Genomic DNA, 24129 nt, shown 5'->3' on the forward strand with positions numbered 1-24129 from the left:
CCCAATCTGTTTCCCTGGTGGAGCTTTAACTTGCAACCTTAGATAGACATTTATCATGTCTTACAATATTGGACATTTTACCTGAAATCTTGAAATTGCTACAAAGCCTCAACCTAATATTAAAAAGGCCTGTCACTTAAATGAGAACCTTTAGCTGATGATGACATAAGAGGGAATGGCAATGTGACCAAAAGACACATTTTGGGCTTAGAAAAAATTAGATATTGTCAAATCATATGCTGTTATAATTATTGTTATACATAGAGTGGGTGTGTGTGTATTAAGGAGAGATAGAGATAGATAAATGATAGAGAAAGAGAGAGAGAGAGAGAGCAAGTTAGGGAGAGATGGAGAGAGAAGAATTCAGTTTCATCAATATTTTTGAGACATAGGAACATGGAAAGGCAGAGATAAGAAATTCGTAATCTTTCTATCAGTAACTTACTGATTGCATGAATTGTCACTAATGAGCTAATGTGAGAAGGCCAAGACCAAGAAGTTTCTATCCCCAAATGTGATGATGAGTTTAAAACAGAGTGTGTGTCAGCAAAAAACACTGTTGTGTAGATTTGGGGATAAAACTGTTTGGAACCTTTGACTTGTTTCTTGGGCTCACAGTCATATATTATTCATGTTGATAATTAATTGTAAGGTCCATTCACATCACAAGCAAGGGAAAGGCAGAGTTCAAAAGACTATTTGAAGTTCATTGCCACAGTGAATGCTTTTCTAAGTGGGGAAATTTGTTACTGATTTTTTTAAATATTTTTTTTTCACTACTACTCATACTTTTTTTTTTTTTTTTTTGTTATTTGGGTGAAGATTTACAGAGCAAATTCATTTTCCATACAGCAGTTCACATACACTTTGTCTCATGACATTGACCACAGTTTACCACAATGCAACAGCTTCCCTCCCACTTCCTCCCCATAGTTACCTCTTCCCTGTGTCCATCCCTCCATGCACTCCTGTCCCCTGAGCTGTCTCCCTGTGCATAAGCAGCCCTTCTTTCTCCCATGATTGTTCTCTCCAAGGAGTGTATCTACCTGAGGTAAATGTTCAACTCATATGTCTGTCTTTTGTTTGGCCTATTTTTTTTTTTTAATTTTTAATTTTTGTGGTGTTTGTCCTAGGATTGAGATGGACAAAGGACAAAGGATTTCCTCAAAAAGCAAACGTTTGGCAAGACTATTGTGCTAGGAGTTATGAGGGAGATCACCATCATTTTTGGACCATGGGTTAGAGTTAAATTGGCAGTATTATGATTGTAGCTGCCACAGTGAAATTAACATCTTGATTCCTCTAGAGTCTGAAAAGTAAGAGAGCATGATACACAAATGTACACAGATATAAACAGGCAATCAAATCATAGTGGGGACAGTTGGATCCCATATTAGACTCTCAGAGCACAGCAAGCATCCCTTTTTATCAGCTTCTACTCACTAACTGGGGCTCCTCCAGATTCCCTGCTGTGTTTGGGTAGGAAGTGAGGTATCCCAATGACTGTGAGTATAGCCCAAGTAGTGTTTGCACTTTTCATTCAATGGCACATGCAGCAAAGGCTGTAAATTACATTTCCACTTTCATTTATAACTAATATCTGCGGCAAACAGCAAATGATTATGCAATCCTTATTACGTCCAGTTCTACGAACATTAATTACAAACTAAATTACTGCTCACCCTAGCCCTGTGAGGGAGGTAATAATATTATCCCCATTCTATAGAGTAGAAACCACCACCCATCTATAATTTTGTCCTACTGTTGTGGCTTTCATATTGCATTGTAGCTGGAAGCTATGCCACTGATATTTCAAACACCAGCAGGGTGACCCATCTTGAACAGGTTTTAGCAGCACTTCCAGACTAAGACAGCCTAGAAAGAAAGGCCTGGTGATCTACTTCTGAAAACTAACCAGTGAAAACCCTTTGGATCACAATAGAGTATTGTCTCATATAGCGTTGTAAAGATGAGCATCCTGGGATAGAAGGCGTTCAAAATACACACTGGCCCCAACAATGGGCTTGAGCATACCAGCAATCTTGAAGCTGTCATAGGACCAGGCAACATTTCATTCTGTTGCACATGGAGCCATCATGAGTCAGAGCTGCCTTGATGACAACTGCAAAAAGTATGTGGTGGTAGAGTTCTCGTTCAATCTCCTCTAACTTCCAAAGGGGGAGACGGAATAACCATCAGTAACATCAGTCTAAGGCTGGATCCTATGAGGTGGAGGTCAGACATGCTGCCACTCTCCAACTTTTTTTAACAATTCTGACACCTACTATCCCTCCCACAGCACTCTCTACTTCTCTGTTGGGTTCCATAATTTGTTACAATCACCACACAGAACTCACAGACAATACTCATAATTATGTGGTTTATTAGGGCAGTAACAGGTTATATTTCAGGCTCAGGAACTCTCAGGAGACACTTCTTCCATCAGGACAGCCTCCCCTAGGTGATGCCCCAGGCACACCCCTCTTTGGGCCTAGGCTTCTCATCCTGGACTCTATCCTGCTTAGGCAAGTGTTACAAAATTCTTTTAGCTCTGCTAAAAATGCACCCCATTCTGCCAGTAAGCCTCCTGCCCAGAGGCAATCAGGTTTCTTGCTCTGTGGGCTGGCAATCCTGCAGCTATGTCTTGTGCTAGTCTCTTGATTCTGCTGCTGCTGTCTCTCTGCCATCTGTCTTGTCTCTCTGCTCTCTCAGGGCAGGGATCTCAGGTCCAAGGACATGCTCTGCTCCTGGCTCTTCTCTCTTAATGGCAATGAGATCCACTGGGATGGTTCATTTCAAGCCTAGAAGAATGGCAAAACTGATCAATTCCCACACTAGTTTTCCATGTACCTTATCCATGGTCCCACCCCCACTAGGGTGCCATGTGCCTTAATGTGCATTATTAACAAGCTATCCAATCCCCTTGGTGGGCCATAAGCACTTCACATTTGCATAGTTCCACCCAGTCATCTGGTGAGAGTCACAAAGACCATTGCTAGAAGAGCCATATTAAGTAATTCACTGCATTACAATAACTAACATCAACAATAGATAAGAAAACTAGATCATAGTGAGGATAGTGTCTTTTCCAACTCTCAGGCTATCTCAGTATTTCCTGGAATGCCCATACTATCCTTTATACTTTACTCTGCAGTTCTTGCTCCAAAACCTCAGAATTGACCCACCCCCCAAGCAGCATGAAGGAAAGAAGGAAGACTGGGCATTCTACTTCTGTCAAGATTTACCACCTTGGAAACCCAAAGGGGATTGCTATGAATTGGACTCACTCCACTCAACTCAACGGCAGTAAGTTTTTTTTTTTTTTTTTGTATGAGGCCCCTTTTCTGGTTTCAAATGAAGAAACAAAACTCAAACTTTTAAGTGTCATCGGATATAACAATCCTATATATATATATACATCAAGAGAAGATGGCAAGAATACACAGAGTCACTGTACCAAAAAGAACTGATCAATCTTCATCCATTTCAGGAAGTGGCATATGATCTAGAACTAATGCTAATGAAGGAAGAAGTCAAAGCTGCAATGAAAGAACTGGCAAAGAACAAGGCTCCAGGAATTGATGGCATACCGATTGAGATATTTCAACAAAGAGATGCCCCATTGGAGGCACTCACTCAGTTATGCCAAGAGATTTGGAAGACAGCTACCTGGCCAACTGACTGGAAGAGATCCATATTTGTACCCATTCCAAAGAAAGGTGATCCCACAGAATGTAGAAATTATAGAACAATATCATTAATATCGCACGCCAGTAAGATCTGAAGATAATTCAGAAACGTTTGCAGAGTATATTGACAGAGAACTTCCAGAGGTTCAAGCTGGATTCAGAAGAGGACATGGAACAAGGGATATCATAACTGTTGTCAGATGGATCTTGGCTCAAGGCAAAGAATACCAGAAAGATGTTTACTTGTGTTTTATTGACTATGCAAAGGCATTTGATTGTGTGGATCATGACAAATTATGGATAACATTGAGAAGAATGGGAATTCCCGAGCATGTGATTGTACTCATGAGGAATCTGTACCTTGACCAGGAGGCTGTCGTTCGAACAGAACAAGGGGACACTACATGGTTTAAAATCAAGAAGGGAGTGCGTCAGGGTTGTATCCTTTCTCCACACTTATACAATCTATATGCTGAGCAAATAATCCGAGAAGCTGGACTGTATGAAGAAAAACGTGGTATCAGGATTGGAGGAAGAATCATTAACAACCTGAGATATGCAGACGATACAACTTTGTTTGCTGAAAGTGAGGATGACTTAAGGCACCTACTGATGAAGTTTGAAGAATACAGTCTGCAGTATGGATTATGTCTCAATATAAAGAAAACCAAAATCCTCACAACTGGACCAATGAGCAGCATCACAATAAATGGAGAGAAGATTGAGGTTGTCAAAGAATTCATGTTGCTTGGTTCTACAATCGATGCCAAAGGAAGGAGCAGTCAGGACATTAGACGACATGTAGCATTGGGAAAGTCAACTACGAAGGAACTGTTTCAAGTGCTGAGGAGCAAGGATATCTCCTTGAGGACTAAGGTGCGCCTGACACAAGCCATGATATTTCCAGTCGCCTCGTATGCATGTGAGAGCTGGACAATGAATAAGGAAGACCGAAGAAGAGTTGATGCTTTTGAGTTGTGGTGCTGGCGAAGAATGCTGAAAGTACAATGGACTGCTAAAAGAACTAACAGATCTGTCCTGGAGGAAGTGCAGCCAGAATGCTCCTTGGAAGCAAGAATGGCCAGACTTTGTCTCACCTATTTTTGTCATGTTGTAAGAAGGGACCATTCCCTGGAGAAGGATGTCATGATTGGTAGGGTGGAGGGTCGATGAAAGAGGGGGAAGCCTTCAACGAGATGGATTGATATGGTGGCTGCGATGATGGGCTCAAGTATAGCAGGGACTGTGGGGCTGGCACGGGATCAGGCAGTGTTTCGTTCTGCTGTGCATGGGGTTGCTATGAGTCAGAAATGACTCGATGGCACTTAACAACAACAACAACAATGTATATAATGACCCTACGTTTGACAAAAATGAAACATTGCTTGTTCCTGTACTATCCTCACAATCATTGCTGTGTTTGAACCCATTGTTGCAGCCGCTGTGTCAGTCCATCTTGTTGAGGGTCTTCCTCTTTTTCACTGATCTTCTACTTTTGTTGTTGTTGTTATGTGCCGTTGAGTTGGACCCGACTAATAACGACTCCTCCTCGGGTTTCCGAGGCAGTATCACTACGGAAGTAGATTGCCCAACCTTCCTTCCGAGAAGAGGCTGGTGGGTTTGAACCACCAGGCTTTTGGTTAGCAGTCAAGGGCCTTAGCCACTATGATACCAGAGATCCTCTACTTTACCAAGCATTATATCATTCTCCAAGGATTGGTCCTTTGTTATAATACATCCAAAGTAAGCAAGACAAAATTTCACCATCTTTGCTTCCAAGGAGCATTCTGACTTTGCATCCTCCAAGATGTAGATTGATTTATTTGTTTTTCTGGCCGTCAATGTTATATTCAATATTGTTCACCAACACAATAATTCAAATCTATCAATTCTGCTTTGGTCTTGCTTTTTCGTTGTTCAGCTTTCACATACACATGAGATGATTGAAAATACCAAAGCTTGAGCCAGGCATTCTGTAGTCATCAAAGTTACATCATTGCTTTTTAGTGTTTTAAAGAGATCTTTTGTAGCAGATTTGCCCAATGCATCACTTGATTTCTTGACTGTTGCTCCCATGAGCGTTGATTATTGATGCAAGTAAAATGAAATCCTTGAAACTCAATCTATTTTAAGTCAAAGCATGAGTGCATATTTATCTCATATAACTGCAATGTTCAGATGTAAATCCAGGCCTAGCTTTAGACTTCATTGTGTCCAGGAGTCCCAACGATGTCTGGACGTTCTCTCCAACTCTCAGATTCACTTTCCTCTGGGTTGGCTTCTTTCTCAGATAAGATGCTTTTCATATATAGCTGATAACATCTTACATTCTACAGCTGAGCAATGCCAGAATTTCCTGCAAAATGGAATTTCCTTAATAGTTCCTTTGTTCTACCATTTCAAGTGTAATAAGTTTAGGAACCAAATATTGGAAGACATGTTTGAGGTTGTTGTATTCTGAAAGTTGATTTGTAAATTTTCCTTTAAGTTTAATCCTTTTATTTGCTGTTGATGAAATAGATACAAAGACCTAAAAAGGAGGCCTAGAAGTGGGAAAAAAACAAAACACAATACCAGAGTTTGTGTCAGAATAGCTTTAATTTCCATTTTTTATATGTGAGTTTGGGAAAGTCTTGCTATATAGAAGGGTTTGTAATAGATGAGATCACATCCAATGATCTCTCAGGTGCTTTCCAACTCTGAAGATCCATAAATCTATATAACATGACTATCCTTCATGACTATTTAAAGAAAGAGTTAAACTCTCTCCTACAATATATGGTTTCCAGTACAGAATCCCAGTTTAGCATAGGAGGAAGGCTGCTGGTGGGTTTTTGTAGGGGCTAAAGGTAGGAACTCTGGTGGTGTAGTGCCCAAGGCATTTGACTGTCAACCAGAAGGTTGGTGGTTCAAACCCACCAGCCACTCTGCAGAAGAAAGACAGGACAATCTACTTCCATAGAGGTTTACTGCCTTAGAAGCCCAAAGGGGATCACTATGAGTTAGAATCAGCTCGATGGCACTGAGTTTGGTTTGGTTTTCGAAAGGGTTGGAGGACACTGGGTTCAGTATAGAATTTATGCCTGCCATGCAGAGACTTGGGTTTGATTCCTGGCCAGTGCATCTCAAGAGCAGCAACCACACATAGGTCAGTGGAGGCTTGCATGTTGCTAGGATGATAAATAGATTTTAGCAGAACTTCCAGACTAAGACAGACTAGGAAGAGTGGCCTGGAGATCTGCTTCTGAAAAAGCAGCCAATGAAAAGTCTATGGATCACAATTATCAGATTCTATTGAGCATGGAGTCACTATGAGTAAAGGGTTGACTTAACAGCAGCAAAAAAATCAGGAGATTTCTTTCTTCTAATTTTTAACCTCTATTACCTCTTGATACAGATGGATCCTCCATTACCTGATCCATTCTCCTTATTGGGTGCAATTAGGTTGTGTCATTGTCCTGGATGTCAGGGAAGCTGTCACCCTTTATTATGTACTAAAGAACTAAGGAAGGAGCTCTGGTAGTACAGTGCCTAAGGCATTGGACTGCTAATCGGAAGGCTGGTGGTTCAAACCCACCAGCCACTCCATAGAAGGAAGACTAGGCAATCTACTTCTGTAAAGCTTTACTGCCTCAGAACCCCAAAGAATGTCACTGTAGGTTGGAATTGATGCCATAGCAGTGACCTTAGAGAACTAAGGCCCCAAAGCTAGAGACATGAGGGAGATCAAAACCAGCTAGTCATTATGGAGCTGTGGGGATTGTCAGGAGGGGACAAGTGGTGAGAGCCAAGATGTGATGGACGTGGACAATGACAAAAACAATGCTGACATATAGGCACAATGTAAAAGGAAAAAAAAAAAAAAACATGGAAAATGGTTCTTAGGCACTTTCAGGCCTGACTTGTTCAGATACACACTATTATTTTCCACTTGTTTTGGTAAACAAGATTCACATAAATTAGCATACACTAGGCAGACTCTCAAGAAAGGGGATATCAATGAGAATGCCAATTTCAGTCATTTACCTGAATGATGAATTTAATTATCAATGAATGAACTGCATTAGGATGTTGGTGAAAATATTTTAGAAGTGAGTTTAAGATTAGAAGTTTGTATGGTAAGTACAGAACTAGGACAAAGGAAGTTAGTTTCAGGACATAGAAGTTTAATGACAATGAGTGTCTTCTCCACAGAGGGACACAAGGGGACCTCAGGGCTTAAGACCATAGCCTGTACACCCCTTCCCTGACAACATTTGGCTCTCTATTTCCTAAAGTTTTAGTGCCTTTTCTGCACCCCTACATTTAGATTAGTCATTCTTTAGAGAAGCTAATACCTTTTATTATTCAAAATTCATTTTCATTTCCTTGCTTATTTACTCTCAATCCTTTTATCTCTAAGGCAATCTTTTGCACATTTTACATCTAAGTTATGCTGATTTTATAGTTCACTTCTCAGAGTTCAGGGAATGTTGTGATGTCATCCTGTCTATTTCTCACTTGTGAAGACATTTTGATCAACCAGTTTCCTATAAGAAAGAAGCACACATCATTAACTCTATGTGTTTTGGATCTGCCCCTCCTTGCTAAAGAGCCTTTTACTACTCACATAGACCTCTTGGCTCTGAAGTGGGTTCTGCTGCTGCCAGATTTGTTCCATGGACTGTATTGTTGTTGTGGTTGTTGTTATGTGCTGTCAAGTCGGCCCCGAATCATAGCGATCCCTCTTTGGATTTCCGAGGCAGTATCACTATGGAGGGAGCTCTGGTAGCATAGTGGCTAAGGCACTTGACTGCTAACCAGAAGGCTGGCAGTTCAAACCTACCAGCCACTCCTCAGAAGAAAGGTTGGGCAATCCTACTTCCGTAGTGATACTGCCTCGGAAACCCAAGGAGGGGTCGCTATGAGTCGGGTCCGACTCGATGGCACATCACAACAACAACAACAACATCACTACGGAAGTAGATTGCCCCATCTTCCTTCCAGGGAGTGGCTGGTGGGTTTGAACCGCCAGCCTCTGGTTAGCAGTCAAGTGCCTTAGGCAGGTACTATGCTATCAGAGCTCCCATGGACTGTATTTAGTGTTCCATTGGACTGTATTAGAGCTCCATTAACTTTGAAAATCCTTGTTAGAGGGCTGTTGTGGTTCAGTGGTAGAATATTCTCTTTCTATGTGAGAGACCTGGTTTTGATTTCTGGCCAATGAAACTTATGTGCAGCCACCACTCATCTGTCAGTAGAGGCTTGGGTATTGCTATGATGCTGAACAGGTTTTAGTGTGCAACCAGACTAAGACCAACTAGGAAGAAAGGCCTGGTGACCTACTCCAAAAGTTAGGCAACAAAAACCCAATGGATCAGATCTGCAAGCCATTATGGGAATGATGCAGGACTGGGCAGCATTTTGTTCTGTTGTGCATGGGATCATGACAAATCGGGGGCTGACTCAATGGAGCTAACAACAACAAAAACAACAACATTCTAACATTCTATGGTTCTTCCCCATGAGCTGGTTTATGTGACATCATAGAAGTGGACTTTATAACAGAAAGTTTTACAGTGATGTTTTAATGGGTCATTTAGAGAATGAGAGAGAATCAGTTACCTCATACTCATACCTCAAACATTTGGTAACTCATAATCAGTTACCAAATGTTTCTCTAAAAATATTTTGTGGCTGCAACTACACTGCAAGTGGTAAAAGTGTACGTATATACAGGAGGTGGAACACAGAGTACAAGATGAGTCATTAATTCAGATTTCATGAGAGTTACTTTTTCCTTCCCCTAACTAGATGCTTTTAGTAGTCATGCTCTAATAAACTTTAGCCTGGTAAATAGAATGACAGCAGTGACTTTATTAAAGTGAATTGGTTCATTCTCAGAGACCCCAAAGGATAACACTCAAGTAATTTGAAAAGAATTGTTTTAACAGTTAATTAAACAACCACCATAACAAGCACAAAACAAAACAAAAACCCTCTACCTACATGAGAAGGCATATTGACTTTTATATTTCTTTTCTATTAAGGGATTTTATATATTCTGCAATAAGAAAATTAATGAGATTTACTGGAACACACTGATGCCCTACCAGTAATAGATATGCCCACAAAGCCATTATAACAACACTATTTTAAAATGATGCTGGGAGAATATTAAGTTAATTCCATAATGGCTGTAGCATCCTCTGCCTAGGAGAGGAAATGCCAGCACCAAAAATTACTGCCACTGATACAAAATGGAAGAAGAATATTAAAACTGTCAGGTGACCAGAAAGCTATACATCAATGGGTGGTATTAAAAGTGAACGTTGACAGCAACACAAAAAGTAAATTTATGCAATAGTATACTACTTCTTTTCCTGTGAACATAACACAGGAAGTAGAAGAACTTAACAGCAAATAAAAAAAAAAAAAAGAAAAAAACCTTTAAGACTGTTTGTGATTAATGAAGACCAGGCTTATTCACTCTCCTACTTTTCTCCATATGGCTCTTCAGCATGCCTCTGAAACCTTACACAAGTTGCTTCTTCTCTCTGCCTTTCAATGCTTCCATCTGTAGGACAAAGCCAACAGTTCTCTCCTTGTGCAGAGAAGCTATGAGACTTACTTTATAGAGTGCCATGAGTCATTAGGGAGCTCTGGTAACATAGTGGCTAAAGCACTTGACTGCTAACCAGAAGGCTGGTGGTTCAAACCCACCAGCCATTCCTCGGAAGGAAGGTTGGGCAATCCTACTTCCGTAGTGATACTGCCTCGGAAAGCCAAGGAGGGGTCGCTATGAGTCGGGGCCGACTGGACGGCACATAACAACAACAAATGAGTCATTAGGAGGAGTGATGGTTCAGTGGTAGAATTCTTACCTATATTCTTCCATGTGGGAGCCTGTAGTTTAATTTCTGGCTGTTGTTGTTGTTATGTGCCCTCGAGTCAACCCGACTCATAGGGACCCCTCCTTGGATTTCCGAGGCAATTATCACTACGGAAGTAGATTGCCCCATCTTCCTTCTGAGGAGTGGCTGGTGGGTTTGAACCACCACAGCCTTCTGGTTAGCAGTCAAGTGCCTTAGGCACTAGGCTACCAGAGCTCCCAACACTATTATAACAGTATATAATAATGCAATAATATATAATTCCTGGCTAGGCACCTTAAACACAGCCACAACTTGTTAGGGGCGGTTTGCATGTTGCTATGATGCGGAACAGGTTTTCCAGTGGAGCTTCCAGACTAAGTCAGGTCAGGAAGAAAGGCCTGGAGATCTACTTCTGAAAACCAGCCAATGAAAACACTAGAGATCACAAAGGTCTGATCCACAACTGACTGTGGTAATACCCAGGACTGGGCATAGCACAGGAAGTAACCCAATGCCATCAAATCGGTTCCGACTCACACACACGCCATAGGACAAGTAGAACTGCCCTATAGGGCTTTCAAGGTGGCAATCTTTATGGAAGCAAATTGTCTCATCATTCTCCTGAGGAAAGCTAATGGGTTTGAATCGCCAAACTTTTGGTTAGCAGCTGAATGCCTTAACCGCTGCAGCACCGGAGCTCTAACACAGGGAGAAGGAGAACTTAACGTCAAGTTAAAAGAATCTTTAAGGAAATCTGTGATTACTGAAGTCTCCGTTGTTCACGAGGTCGTCATGAGTTGGAGCCAACTCAGTGCAGCTAAGTACAATAATACCCTTGGTTGCAAGGTATCATCACAAATGCTCAGTATTATTACTTTCAAGTTGTACTCCTAAAACTCAGGGTGCTTTGAAGAGCTGGGTGCTGACAGGTAGCCCCGTCCTGAAACTAGAATGAGTCATGTACCAAGTGGTTTGGGAGACTGTGATGAGATGGATATGTGGATGTGCTCATTCCCTGACAGACACCACAATGAAAGGGTGTGCTTAGAGTTTAATATCCACGTGCAGCATAGATGACCTTTCAGATGGAATCAGTAACTTGACTTTACATAAATATTTTCAATGTTATTTTTATTGCTTAAAATTTTTTAGTTAGAAGTAAGCACAGTGCTTAATGATACTTCATATCTCATTAGTTTATTAAAGGGTGGGGAATTAACATTCCATGGAGACCCATTAAGGAAAGTAATTTTATTAAAATGCTAATTATTATTTCAAGGCATATGAATTAATATTCTTGTTTGTGACATACTTTCTCTCCCTGCTTAAGATGCTGCATTGACAATTAAAATATAATAAAAATGATTAATAATGAATAAACATAAAATTAAAGTATCATAAAATATGCCATTAAAAACACTAAAAATCCTAGCTGGGCAAAATCATTAGAAAAGGCTAACCATGACTGGAAGAGAAATGCTTCTGAAATATGATGTTTCTAAGCATTATTTAACTGTGGAGAGTTTTTATAAAATGCCTAATCCATGACTCATCACTGATAATGATGTGGGTTTTGTTAGGTCCTTGATACCCCCTATATGAGAAGATCAAAGGTGACATGGGTCTTCCTCTGATACCTAGCTTGACCTTCCAGTTATTTGTATGTCATAAACAAGCCCATATTAAACCTGAAGGTAATAATGAATTTTAATATTATTTTATTAAATTTATATCAACTTAGGAAATATTGGCATGCATGTATTATTGAAAATAGATCTCTAAAACTGGACTAAATAAACTCTAATGTCCCTTTCTGCTTCTAAATTCTATTCTGTGCTGGTAAGTTGGGGCTGTGGTATAATGGAAGAGCTTGAATAAGGTTTTAAGAGGCCTGGGGCTGGTCCAAAGGCCCTGAGGTCATGGGAGATGGTTTTACTTTTAGGGACCTAAGTTTCCTTATCTATAGAATGGGGAATTAACATCTACCTCAGTGGATTGCTCTGAAATGCCTATGAAAATGCTTTACAAGTTTCAATTCCTAGAGAAAAGACAGGAATCCAATGTCATTGCTGAGAGGTTACTCAGATCTAGGTCTGATGTTTAGGCCTCACAGCTGTGTGATCTTTTGGGGGAGCAAATTATTCTTCCTCCTTTCCTGACTTTTGATTTACAGTTTATTTTGCATTGATCTCATTGTATATATTCTCTTCATTTCTTGGCAATGTTATATCCTTTCTGAAAACAAATAGGGTAGGTATAAATAAATGGATTTGACCCACAGAATATCGTCATGGGGAAAACAACTCATTGTGGTCGGCAATTTCATATTTTTCTTTGAGAAATGGATTACTTTGTGTTTTTAAAGGTGGTTTGGTTTTCAAGATACTGCTAATAAAATGCCCTGGAAGGGGAAATCATTTGAATTCTTGTCTATAAGTTTTATGTGTTGGGGAAAGGGGAATTTTGCTCTAATAATTAAGCAGGTAATTCAGAGTGAGACTATGAAGACAGTGAAAATAACATCCCACTTTGTGCCAGAGGATCCGACTCCACAGTAGTGAGTTTGGTTTTGGTTTTGGTTTGTGCCAGAAAGTAGTCCTGGTGGTGCAGTGGTTAAGCGCTTGGCTGCTAACTGAGAGGATGGGAGCTGGAATCCACCAGCCACTCTTTGAAGAAAGATGTGGCAATCTTCTTCTGTGAAGATTACAGTCTTGAAAACTCTATGGGCATATCTACTCTGTTTTATAGGGTTGCTATGAGTCCCAAATGACTTAACATCAATTTGATTTTTTTTTTTTTTTTTTAACTTTTTATTGTGCATTGAGTAGAAGTTTACAAAGCAAATTGGTTTTCTATTCAACAGTGTATACGCATTTTGTTTTGTGACATTGATTGCAGTCTCCACAATGTAACAGCACCCTTCCCACTTCCTTCCTGCATTTGCTACTGTTTCCATTCATCCTTCTTTCCCATTCCTCCCTGCTTTCTGAGCTTTATTCCTAGGTAAATGCTGCTCTTTTGATCTCATATCCTTGATTGTTGTAAGGAGTGCATAACTCCCTGATGTATGTTTTACTTCATTGATCTGTCTACCAGTTGGCTACAAGTTGAGCCATGGGGGCTGAGTTCAGTTCCCAGCTTGAGGGGTGTCTAAGGTCCTAGTCTTGGGGGTTCTTCTAGTCTTTGTCAGACTAGTAAGCCTGGTCTTTTATTTGTGATTTTTAGTATTGTTCCACATTTTACTCCTACTCTATCCAGGACCTCCTATTATGATCACTTTCATAGAAGTCAGTGGTGGTAGCCAGGATCTAGTTCTGGTGTCAGGGTTGAGAAGGCTGGGGTTCTCGTGCTTCATCAGTTCTTTGGACTGTTGCATTTTTCATTTTCCTCACTCTTCTTTACTCTGGACAGAGAGAGACCAATAGTTACACCTTAAATGGCTTTTTACATGTTTTTAAGACCCCAGTCACTACTCTCCAATGTAGGATTTGTCATTGTTGTTATGTGTCATCCAGTCAGACCTGACTCATAGCAATCCCTCCTTGGGTTTCCGAGGTGGTATCACTATGGAAGTAGATTGCCCAACCTGTCCGATGAGTGGCTGGTAGGTTTGAACTGCCAGCCTTCTGGTTAGCAGTCAAGTGCTTTAGGCACTGTGCTACCAGAGCTCCTGAAGTAGGATGTAGAACATTATATTTGTGGACTATGTCATGCCAATTGACCTTGATGTCTCCTGAAACTATGATCCTGAGCCCCCAGGCCAAGTGACTCATTCTATCAAGGGATTTGTTTATGGTTAAGGAGTTTTCCTAATTTTTTTTCCCTGTATGCTCTACTATATTCATGGATATATTTAAGCACATATGAATATGTATGGACTAAAGTAAGAAGAAAAAGCTGCAAACATTCACTAATAATCAGATCATGAAATGTAAGAAGTACAAATCTAGGAAATTGGAAGTTGTGAAAAAAGAAATAGAATGCATAAAGTTCAATATCTTAGGCATTAGTGAGCTGAAACGGACTGGTATTGACCATTTTGAATAGGCCAATCATATGGTCTACTATGCTGGAAATAACAAATTGAAGATGAATGTTTTTACATTCATTGATAAAAATAACATTTCAAGATCTATCCTGAACTCCACTGCTGTCAGTGATGGGAAAATATCCATATAACTATAAGGAAGGCCATAACAGTACCACTTTTCAAATTTACACACCAACCACTAAAGCCAAAAATGAAGAAATTGAAGATTGTTACCAACTTCTCCAGTCTGAAATTGACCAAACATGTAATCAAGGTGTATTTATAATTACTGGTGATCAGAATGTGAAAGTTGGAAATAAAGACAAATCATCAGTAGTTGGAAAATATGGCCTTGGTGAAAGAAATGATGCCAGATATTGTATGATAGAATTTTGCAAGTGCAATGACTAGTTCATTGCAAATACCTTTTTTTCAACAACATAAATGGTGACTATACACAAAGACCTTATCAGATGGAATTTCCAGAAATCAAATTTATTACATCTGTGGAAAGAGGTGATGGAGAAGCTCAATATCATCAGTCAGAACAAGGCCAGGACCTGACCATGGAATATACCATCAATTGCTCCTATGCAAGTTAAAGTAGAAGGTGAAGAAAATTAAAATAAATATGCAAGACCCAAAATATGACCTTGATTATGTCCCATCCGTCTTTGTTCTCTAGTACTGTTATAACAGACATAACCACAAATGGATGGCTTTAACAAATAGGGATTTATTCTCTTATAGTTTAGGAGGTTAAAAGTCTGAGTTCAAAGTGCTGGTTCTAGGGACTGGGTGAAGGACCCTTGAACTTTTGGTCTTCAGCTCTGCATTCTGTTCCAGGCCCATTGGAGTTGGAGGTGTCTCCTAACTCAGGCAGCTGCTGGCTGTTGAGACTAGTGAACTTGAGATAGACAGGTAAAATGGTACAGTCCCAAGATTAGCAGACAACATGGCAGGCCAGTAGTTCAAGTCCAACAACAGTCCCAAGATCACAGGCAACACTGCAGTCCACTGGTGACTCAGCCAAAAGCAGGATTCAAATGTGCCAGAAAGCTAGCAACATTCCTTAAAGCTTCCTCATATATACTGGAAGCAGGTCACATCTTGAAGACAATGAATTAGCTGCTCACAGCAGATTCTACCACATAGTTGATTATGGCACATACAATCTCATCAAGGGAAATAACTACATCCAGCTGCCAAGCTACTCAAAGTTACAGCCCAGCCAAGTTGGCACACAACCTTAACTACCACACCATCTGAATTTAAAGACCTTCTGAAGAATAAACTTGATGTATTGAACACCAATGACTGAAGACCAGATAAGTTTAGGATTACATCAAAAACATTATACATGAAGAAAGTAAAAGGTCAGTTAAAAGAGAGGAAAGACCAAAATGGATGTCAGAAGAGACTTTGAAAATTGCTCTTGAATGGAGAGTACTTAAAGCAAATGAAAAAAATTATGAAATAAAAGAGCTAAAGAGAAGACTTCAAAGGGTGGCTTGAAAACACAAACTAAATTATCAGAAAGAAGTGTGCAAAGACTTGGAATTAGAAAACCAAAAGTGAAGAACACACTTGGTATTTCTCAAGCTGAAAGAACTGAAATAAAAATCAAAACCCTGAGTTGTAATATTGAAGGATCCTAGAGACAAAATTTTGAACAATGCAGGAAGCATCAAAAGAAGATGGAAGGAATACACAGAGAAACTACCAAAATGATTCGGTCAATGATCAGAGCAGTTTGGAACAACTAAGGGAGACACTTGTCTGTCAGTTTGTCATAATGTGGTGGCTTGAGTGTCGCTGTGAGGCTGGAGGCTAGCCACTGGTGTTTCAAATGCCAGCAGGGATACCAATGGTGGACAGGTTTCAGTGGAGCTTGCAGACAAAGATAGACTTGGACAAAGGAAGAGGCCATCTACTTCTCAGATTGACCAGTGAAAACCTTATGAATAACAGTGAAACACTGTCTGAAATATTACTGGAAACTTTATGAATAGCCCTGAAACATTGTGCAATATAGTACCAGAAAATGAGCTCCTCAAGTCAGAAGGCACTCAAAATATGATTGGAGAAGCACTGCCCCCTCAGAATAGCAAACAATGCAACACACTGTTGTCTAGTCAGATGTGACTCATAACGACCCCTCCTTGGGTTTCCAAGGCAGTATCACATCGGAAGTAGATTGCCAAACCTTCCTTTCAAGAAGTGGGTGGAGGGTTTGAACTGCCAGCCTTCTGGTTAGCAGTCAGATGCCTTAGGCCCTATGCCACCAGAACTCCCAATGATGTGGATAGAATAAAGATTTCAGGGCCCCCGTTTGCTGATGTGGCATGTCTCAAGTTGAGAAGAAACAGCTGCAACCATCCATTAATAATAGGAACATAGAATGTATAAAGTATGAATCGAGGAAAATTGGAACTTGTCAAAAATGAAATGGAACGCATAAAGATTGATATCTTAGGCATTTGTGACCTGAAATGGACTGGTTTTAGCCATTTTGAATCAGATAATCATATGATCTACTATGTTGGGAATCACAAATTGAAGAAGAATGGCGTGGCACTTATCATCACAAAGAATGTATCAAGAGCTTTCTAAAGTACAATGCTGTCAGTGATAAGATAATATCCATATACCAACAAGAAAGATCAGTTAATACTACTATTATTCAAATTTACACACCAACCACCAAAGCCAAAGATGAGGAAATTGAAGATTTTTATCAGCTTCTGCAAGATGTGTTAATTATCACTAGTGATTGGAATGCAGAAGTTAGAAACAAAGAAGAATCAGTTGGAAAATATAGCCTTGGTGATAGAAATAATGCTGGAGATTGCATGATAGAATTTTGCAAGACCAATGACTTATTCATTGCAAATACCTTTTTTCAACAACACAAGCAGCAGCTATACACATGGACTTTGCCAGACAGAGTACACAGGAATCATATTGACTACATCTGTGGCAAGAGGCGATGGCAAAGCTCAATATCTTCAGCCAAAACAACCCCAGGAACTGATTATGGAACAGACCATCAACTGCTCATATGCAAGTTTAAGTTGAAACTGAAGACAATTAAAACAAGTCCACATGAGTCAAAATATGACTTTGATTATATCCCTCCTGAATTTAGAGACCATCTAAAGAATAGACTGGATGCGTTGAACACCAATGACCAAAAACCAGAGGAGTTGTGGTATGACATCAAGAACATCATCCACGAAGAAAGCAAAAGGTCATTGAAAAGACAGGAAAGAAAGAAAAGACCAAAATGGTTGTCAGAAGAGGTTCTAAAACTTGCCCTTGAGTGGAGAGTAGCTAAAGCAAATGGAAGAATTGATAAGATAAGGGAGCTGAACAGAAGATTTCAAAGAGCAGCTCAAAATGAAAAAGTGAATTATTATAATGATATGTGCAAAGACCTGGAGTAAGAAGACCAAAAGGGAAGAACACACTTGACATTTCTCAAGCTAAAAAACAGGAAAAACATTTAAGCTTCTAATTGCAATACTGAAAGATTCCATGGGCAATATGTTGAATGATGCAGGAAACATCAAAAGAACATGGATGGAATACACAGAGTCTCTATACCAAGGAGAATTGGTAGATAATCACCTATTTCAGGAGGTGGCATATGATCAAGAACCAATGGTATTGAAGGAAGAAGTTGAAGCTGCACCGAAGGAATTGGCAAGAAAACAAGGTTCCAGAAATTGATGGACTACCCATTGAGATGTTTCAACAAATGGATGCTGTGCTGGAGGCACTCATTCAGCCATGCCAAGAGATTTGGAAGAAAGCTACCTGGCCAACTGACTGGAAAAGAGCCATATTTGTACCCATTCCAAAGAAAGGTGATACCACAGAATGTGGAAATTATCAAGCAATATCATTGATATCACAATGCAAGTAAATTCTTACTGAAGATAATTGAAAAATGGTTGCAGCAGTATATTGACAGAGAATTTCCAGAGGTGCAAGCTGGATTCAGAAGAAGATGTGGAGCAAGGGATATCAGTGCTGATGTCAGATGGATCTTGGCTGAAAGCAAAGAATACCAGAAAGAAGTTTACTTGTGTTCTATTGACTATGCAAAAGCATTAGATTGTGTGGATCATAACAAATTGTGGATAACACTGAGAATTCCAGATAACAAATTGTGGATAACAGTGGGAATTCCAGAATAGTTAATTGTACTCAGGAGGAACCTGTACATAGACCAGGAGGCTGTCATTTGAACAGAACAAGGGGATATTGCATGGTTTAAAATCAAGGAGGGAGTATGTCAGGGTTGTATCATTTCATCATACTTATTCAATCTGTATGCTCAGCAAATAATATGAGAAGCTGGACTATATGAAGAAGAATGTGGCATCAGGATTGGAGGAAGCGTCATTAACAACCTGAGATATGCAGATGACACAACTTTGCTTGATGAAAGTGAGGGTGACTTGAAGCACTTACTGATGAAAATTGAAGATTATAGTCTGCAGTATGGATTACACCTCAATATAAAGAAAATAAAAACCTGACAACTGGATCAATAAGCAACGTCATGATAAATGGAGAAAAGATTGAAATCATCAAAGTCTTCATATTTGGTTCTACAATCAATGCCAATGGAAGCAGCAGTCAAAAAGTCAAAAGATGTATTGCATTGGACAAATTTGTTGCAAAAGATCTCTTTTAAGTGCTGAAGAGCAAAGATATCTCCTTGAAGACTAAGATGCGCCTAACCCAAACCATGGCATTCTCAACTGCCTCATATGCATGTGAGAGCTGCACAATGAATAAGGAAAACCAAAGAAGAGTTTATGCTTTTGAGTTGTGGTGTTGGCGAAGAATGCTGAAAGTACCAGGAACTGTTAGAAGAAGAAACAAATCTGTCCTGGAGGAAATGCAGCTGGAATGCTCCTTAGAGGTGAGAATGGCCACACTTTGTTTCATCTACTTTGGTCATATTGTCAGAAGGGACCATTTTCTGGAGATGGATGTCATGCTTGGTAAAGTGGAGGGTTGATAAAAGAGGGGAAGGCCCTCAATGTATGGATTGCATGGTGGCTGCAGTGATGGGTTCAAGTACAGTAGGGATCAGGAGTGGGCAGTGGTTTGTTCTGTTGTGCGTAAGGTTGCTATGAGTCTGAGATGACTTAATGACACTAACAACCACAACAACAGGGTCAAAATTTTGAATGATACATGAAGCATCAAAGGAAGATGGAAGGGATAGACAGAGTCACTGTTCCAAAAAGAATTAGTCAATGTTCAACCATTTCAGGAGGTAACATATGATCAAGAACCAATGATATTGAAGGAAGACATCCAAGCTGCACTGAAAGAATTGGCAAAAACACAAATCCAGGAATTGACAGAATACACATTGAGAAGTTTCAACACACAGAAACAGCACTGGAGGTGCTCACTTTTTTATGCCCCCAAATTTAGAATACAGCTACCTGGCCAATGGACTGGAAGATATCCATATTAGTGCCCATTCCAAAGAAAGGTGATCCAACAGAATGTGGAAATTATCAAACAATATCATTAATATCCACACAAGTAGAATTTGCTGAAGATAATTCAAAAATGGTTGCAGCAGTATATTTATATTCAACCTCAACATAATGAAAACAAAAATCTTCACAACTGGACCAGCAAACAACATCATGATAAAAGGAAGAACGATTGAAGTTGTCAAGGATTTCATTTTACTTGAATCTACAGTCAATGCCCAAGGAAGTAGCAGTCAAGAAATTAAATCATTTATTGCATTGAATAAATCTGCTGCAAAAGACCTGTTTAAAGTGTTAAAGAGAAAAGTTGTCACTTTGAAGACAACTTCAATGCCATGGTATTTTCAATAGCTTTGTATGCATGTGAAACCTGGACAATAAATGAATAAGGAAGACTGAAGAAGCGATGCATTTGGATTATGATGGCATTGACTGCCAGAAAAGTGACAAATTTTTCTTAGAAGAAGTACCGACAGAATGCTTCTCAGAAGTAAGGATGGTAGGGATTTATCTTATTTACTTTTGGCCTGTTATCAGTAGAAACCAGTGTTTGCAGAAGGACATCATGCATGGCAAAGTAGAGAGTCAGTGAAAAAGAGGATAACTCTCAATGAGATGCATCGACAGTGGTTGCAACAATAAGCTCATGTATAACAATGATTGTGGGAATGGTGTATGACCAGACAGTGTTTCATTCTGTTGTTCATAGGGTTGCTTTGAGCTGGATCTGACTAGATGGTATCAAACCATAGATGTTCTTACTACACAGAGTAAGAATGCAGGGTTTGAAATCAAGTTGTTATTTTACCTCTTTATTTAAGGTTTCTCATCTGTGAAATAGAAATAACAGTGTCATGTATCTACTTAGAATTAAACTTGATAATCCTTGTAAAGTGCTACTTAGCCTACCCACTACCGTTGAGTCAGATCTGACTCATAGTGACCCCTCCTTGGGTTTCTGAGGTAGTAGGAGCTCTGGTAGCATAGTGGCTAAGACATTTGACTGCTAACCAGAAGGCTGGTGTTCAAACCCACCAGCCATTCCTCAGAAGGAGGGTGGGGCAATCTACTTTTGTAGTGATACTGCCTTGGAAACCCAAGGAGGGGTCACTATGAGTCGGGTCTGACTCGACGGCATATAACAACAACAACATCACAATGGAAGTAGATTGCCCAACCTTTCTTCTGAGGAGTGGCTAGGGGGTTTGAACTGCCAGTCCTCTGGTTAGCAGTCAAATGCAGAGCTACTTATCCTAGTCCTGCCAAAATCAAGGGTTCAATAAATGTTAGTTATTACTACTCTCATTTTTTCATTTCTTCATGTTGTTTCTGGTGAACAGCTAGATTCTACATAGTTTGAGTCTTTTATTACTGAATTCACTCTAACTCATGAAGCTTTCATTGCTCCTTCTGAGAGAAAACATGATCTTAGGCTGTAAGTTCTACTGGATCAAAGCTTAGTGTCTTTGGAGTTGATAGTCACTGAGATTCAACACTCTAGCCCACTTCTCCTGCTCTCTAGGAGAGCAACTGGTTGTGGTGGGAAGGAGGTTTTCAGGTATGGTCTCCTTCCTGGGTTTCTACTGGCTACCACTGCTCATAAAATCATTGAGTTGGTGCCCACTGTGGGCAATCAGTGTTCATTGCTCTGGCTACAGCATGCCATGAGAGCTAGAAGGGGATGGAGAGGCATTCTGTATCTCCATTAATGATGGTTTGAGATTATAAGGTACAGACAGGCCCCTGCATCCTCACCTATGCTGCAGTTACATTTGATTTTTATTCTCGCTTCCAGCTGAGGTGGGCTGTCACCTCTGTTTTGGGGTTCTGCCAACCCTAAGTGCCTACCTCCTTCGACTTTCTCCTGGGTTCTCATCCTGCTCTGGACTGATGTCAGAACAGTGTGCCCTCACTCCGTGTATCTTTATTCAGGGTCCTACGAACACTCTGGGAATGAGCACAGGAAATGAGGTACCAAAACCAAAACCAACTGCTATCAAGATAAGAGCACTGAACAGATGATTTCAAAGAGCAGCTCAAGAAGACAAAGCCAATTACTATAATGAAATGTGCAAAGACTTGGAGTTAGAAAACCAAAAAGGAAAAACATGCTTGGCATTTCTCAAGCTGAAAGAAGTGAGGAAAAAATTTAAGCCTCAAGTTGCAATATTGAAAGATTCTACTGGGAAAATATTGAATGATGCAGGAAGCATCAAAAGAAGATGGAAAGAATACACAAAGTCACTGTAGCAAAAAGAACTGGTCGTTCTTCATCCATTTCAGGAGGTGGCATATGATCAAGAACCAACAGTATTGAAGGAAAGACTCGAAGCTGCACTGAAGAAAGTGGCAAAGAACAAGGCTCCAGGAATTGATGGAATACCCACTGACATGGTTCAACAAACAGATGTCCCACTGAAGGCACTCAATCACCTATGCCAAGAGATTTGGAAGACAGCTAACTGGCCGACTGACTGGAAGAGATCCATATTTGTACCTATTCCAAAGAAAGATGATCCCACAGAATGTGGAAATTATCAAACAATGTCATTAATATCACATGCAAGTAAAATTTTACTGAAGATAATTCAAAAAGGGTTGCAGCAGTATATTGACAGAGAACTTCCAGAAATGCAAGCTGGATTCAGAAGAGGATATGGAATGAGGGATATCATTGCTGATGTCAGATGGATCTTGGCTCAAAGTAAATAATATCAGAAAGATGTTTACTTGTGTTTTATTGACTATGCAAAGGCATTTGTGTTGCTCATAACAAATTGTAGATAACATTGAGAAGAATGGGAATTCCAGAACACTTAATTGTACTCATGAGGAACCTGTACGTAGACCTGGAGGCTGTTGTTCGAATAGAACAAGGTGACACTGCATGGTTTAAAATCAAGAAGGGAGTGCCTCAGGGTTGTATCCTTTCCCCATACTTATTCAATCTCTATGCTTAGCAAATAATCTGAGACCTGAACTATATGAAGAAGAACACGGCATCAAGATTGGAGGAAGAATCACTAACCTGTGATATGCTGACAACACAACTTTGCTTGATGAAAGTGAGGATAACTTGAAGCACTTACTGATGAAGACTGAAGAATAAAGTATGCAGTATGGATTACATCTCAATATAAAGAAAACAACAATCCTCACAACTGGACCTCTAGCAGCATCATGATAAATGGAGAAAAGATTGAAGTTGTCAAAGACTTCACATTGCTTGGTTCTACAATCGACACCAAGGGAAGCAGCAGTCAGGACATCAGATGACATATAGCACTGGGCAAATTGGCTGCAAAGGGCCTCTTTCAAGTGCTGAAGAAGAAAGATTTCTTCTTGAGGACTAAGGTGTGACGAACACAAACCATGGCATTTTCAATTGCCTCATAGGCATGTGAGACCTGGACAATGAATAAAGAAGACCAAATAAGAGTTGATGCTTTTGAGTTGTCGCAAAGAATGCTGGAAGTACTATGGACTGCTAAAAGAACTAATGGTCTATCCTGGAGGAAGTACAGGTAGAATGGAAAGCTCCTTGGAAGTAAGAATGGCCAGACTTCATCTCGCCTACTTTGGTCATGTTGTCAGAAGGGACCATTCCCTGGAGAAGGATGTTATGCTTGGTAAGGTGGAGGGTCGACTAAAGGGGAAGGCCCTCAATGAGATGGATTGGCATGGTGGCAGCAGCGATGGGCTCAAGTATAGCAAGGATCATGTAGCTGGCCTGGGACTGGGCAGTGTTTCGTTCTGCTGTGCATGGGGTCACTATGGGTCGGAGATGACTGGACGGCACCTAACAACAACAACAACAACATCAAGTCGATTCCGACTTATAGGACACTACCAACAGAGTAGAACTCCCCACAGAATTTTCAAGGCTGTAAATCTTTATGGAAGCAGACTGCCTCATCTTTCTTCTATAATGGCTGTTGTTGTTGTTGTTGTTAAGTGCCGTCGAGTCGTTTCCGACTCATAGCGACCCCATGCACAGCAGAATGAAACACTGCCCGATCCCGCGCCAG

This window comes from Orycteropus afer, unplaced genomic scaffold, assembly GCF_000298275.1.
Source record: "Orycteropus afer afer isolate SDZICR_OR568_19922 unplaced genomic scaffold, OryAfe1.0 scaffold00525, whole genome shotgun sequence".
Classification (NCBI taxonomy): domain Eukaryota; kingdom Metazoa; phylum Chordata; class Mammalia; order Tubulidentata; family Orycteropodidae; genus Orycteropus; species Orycteropus afer.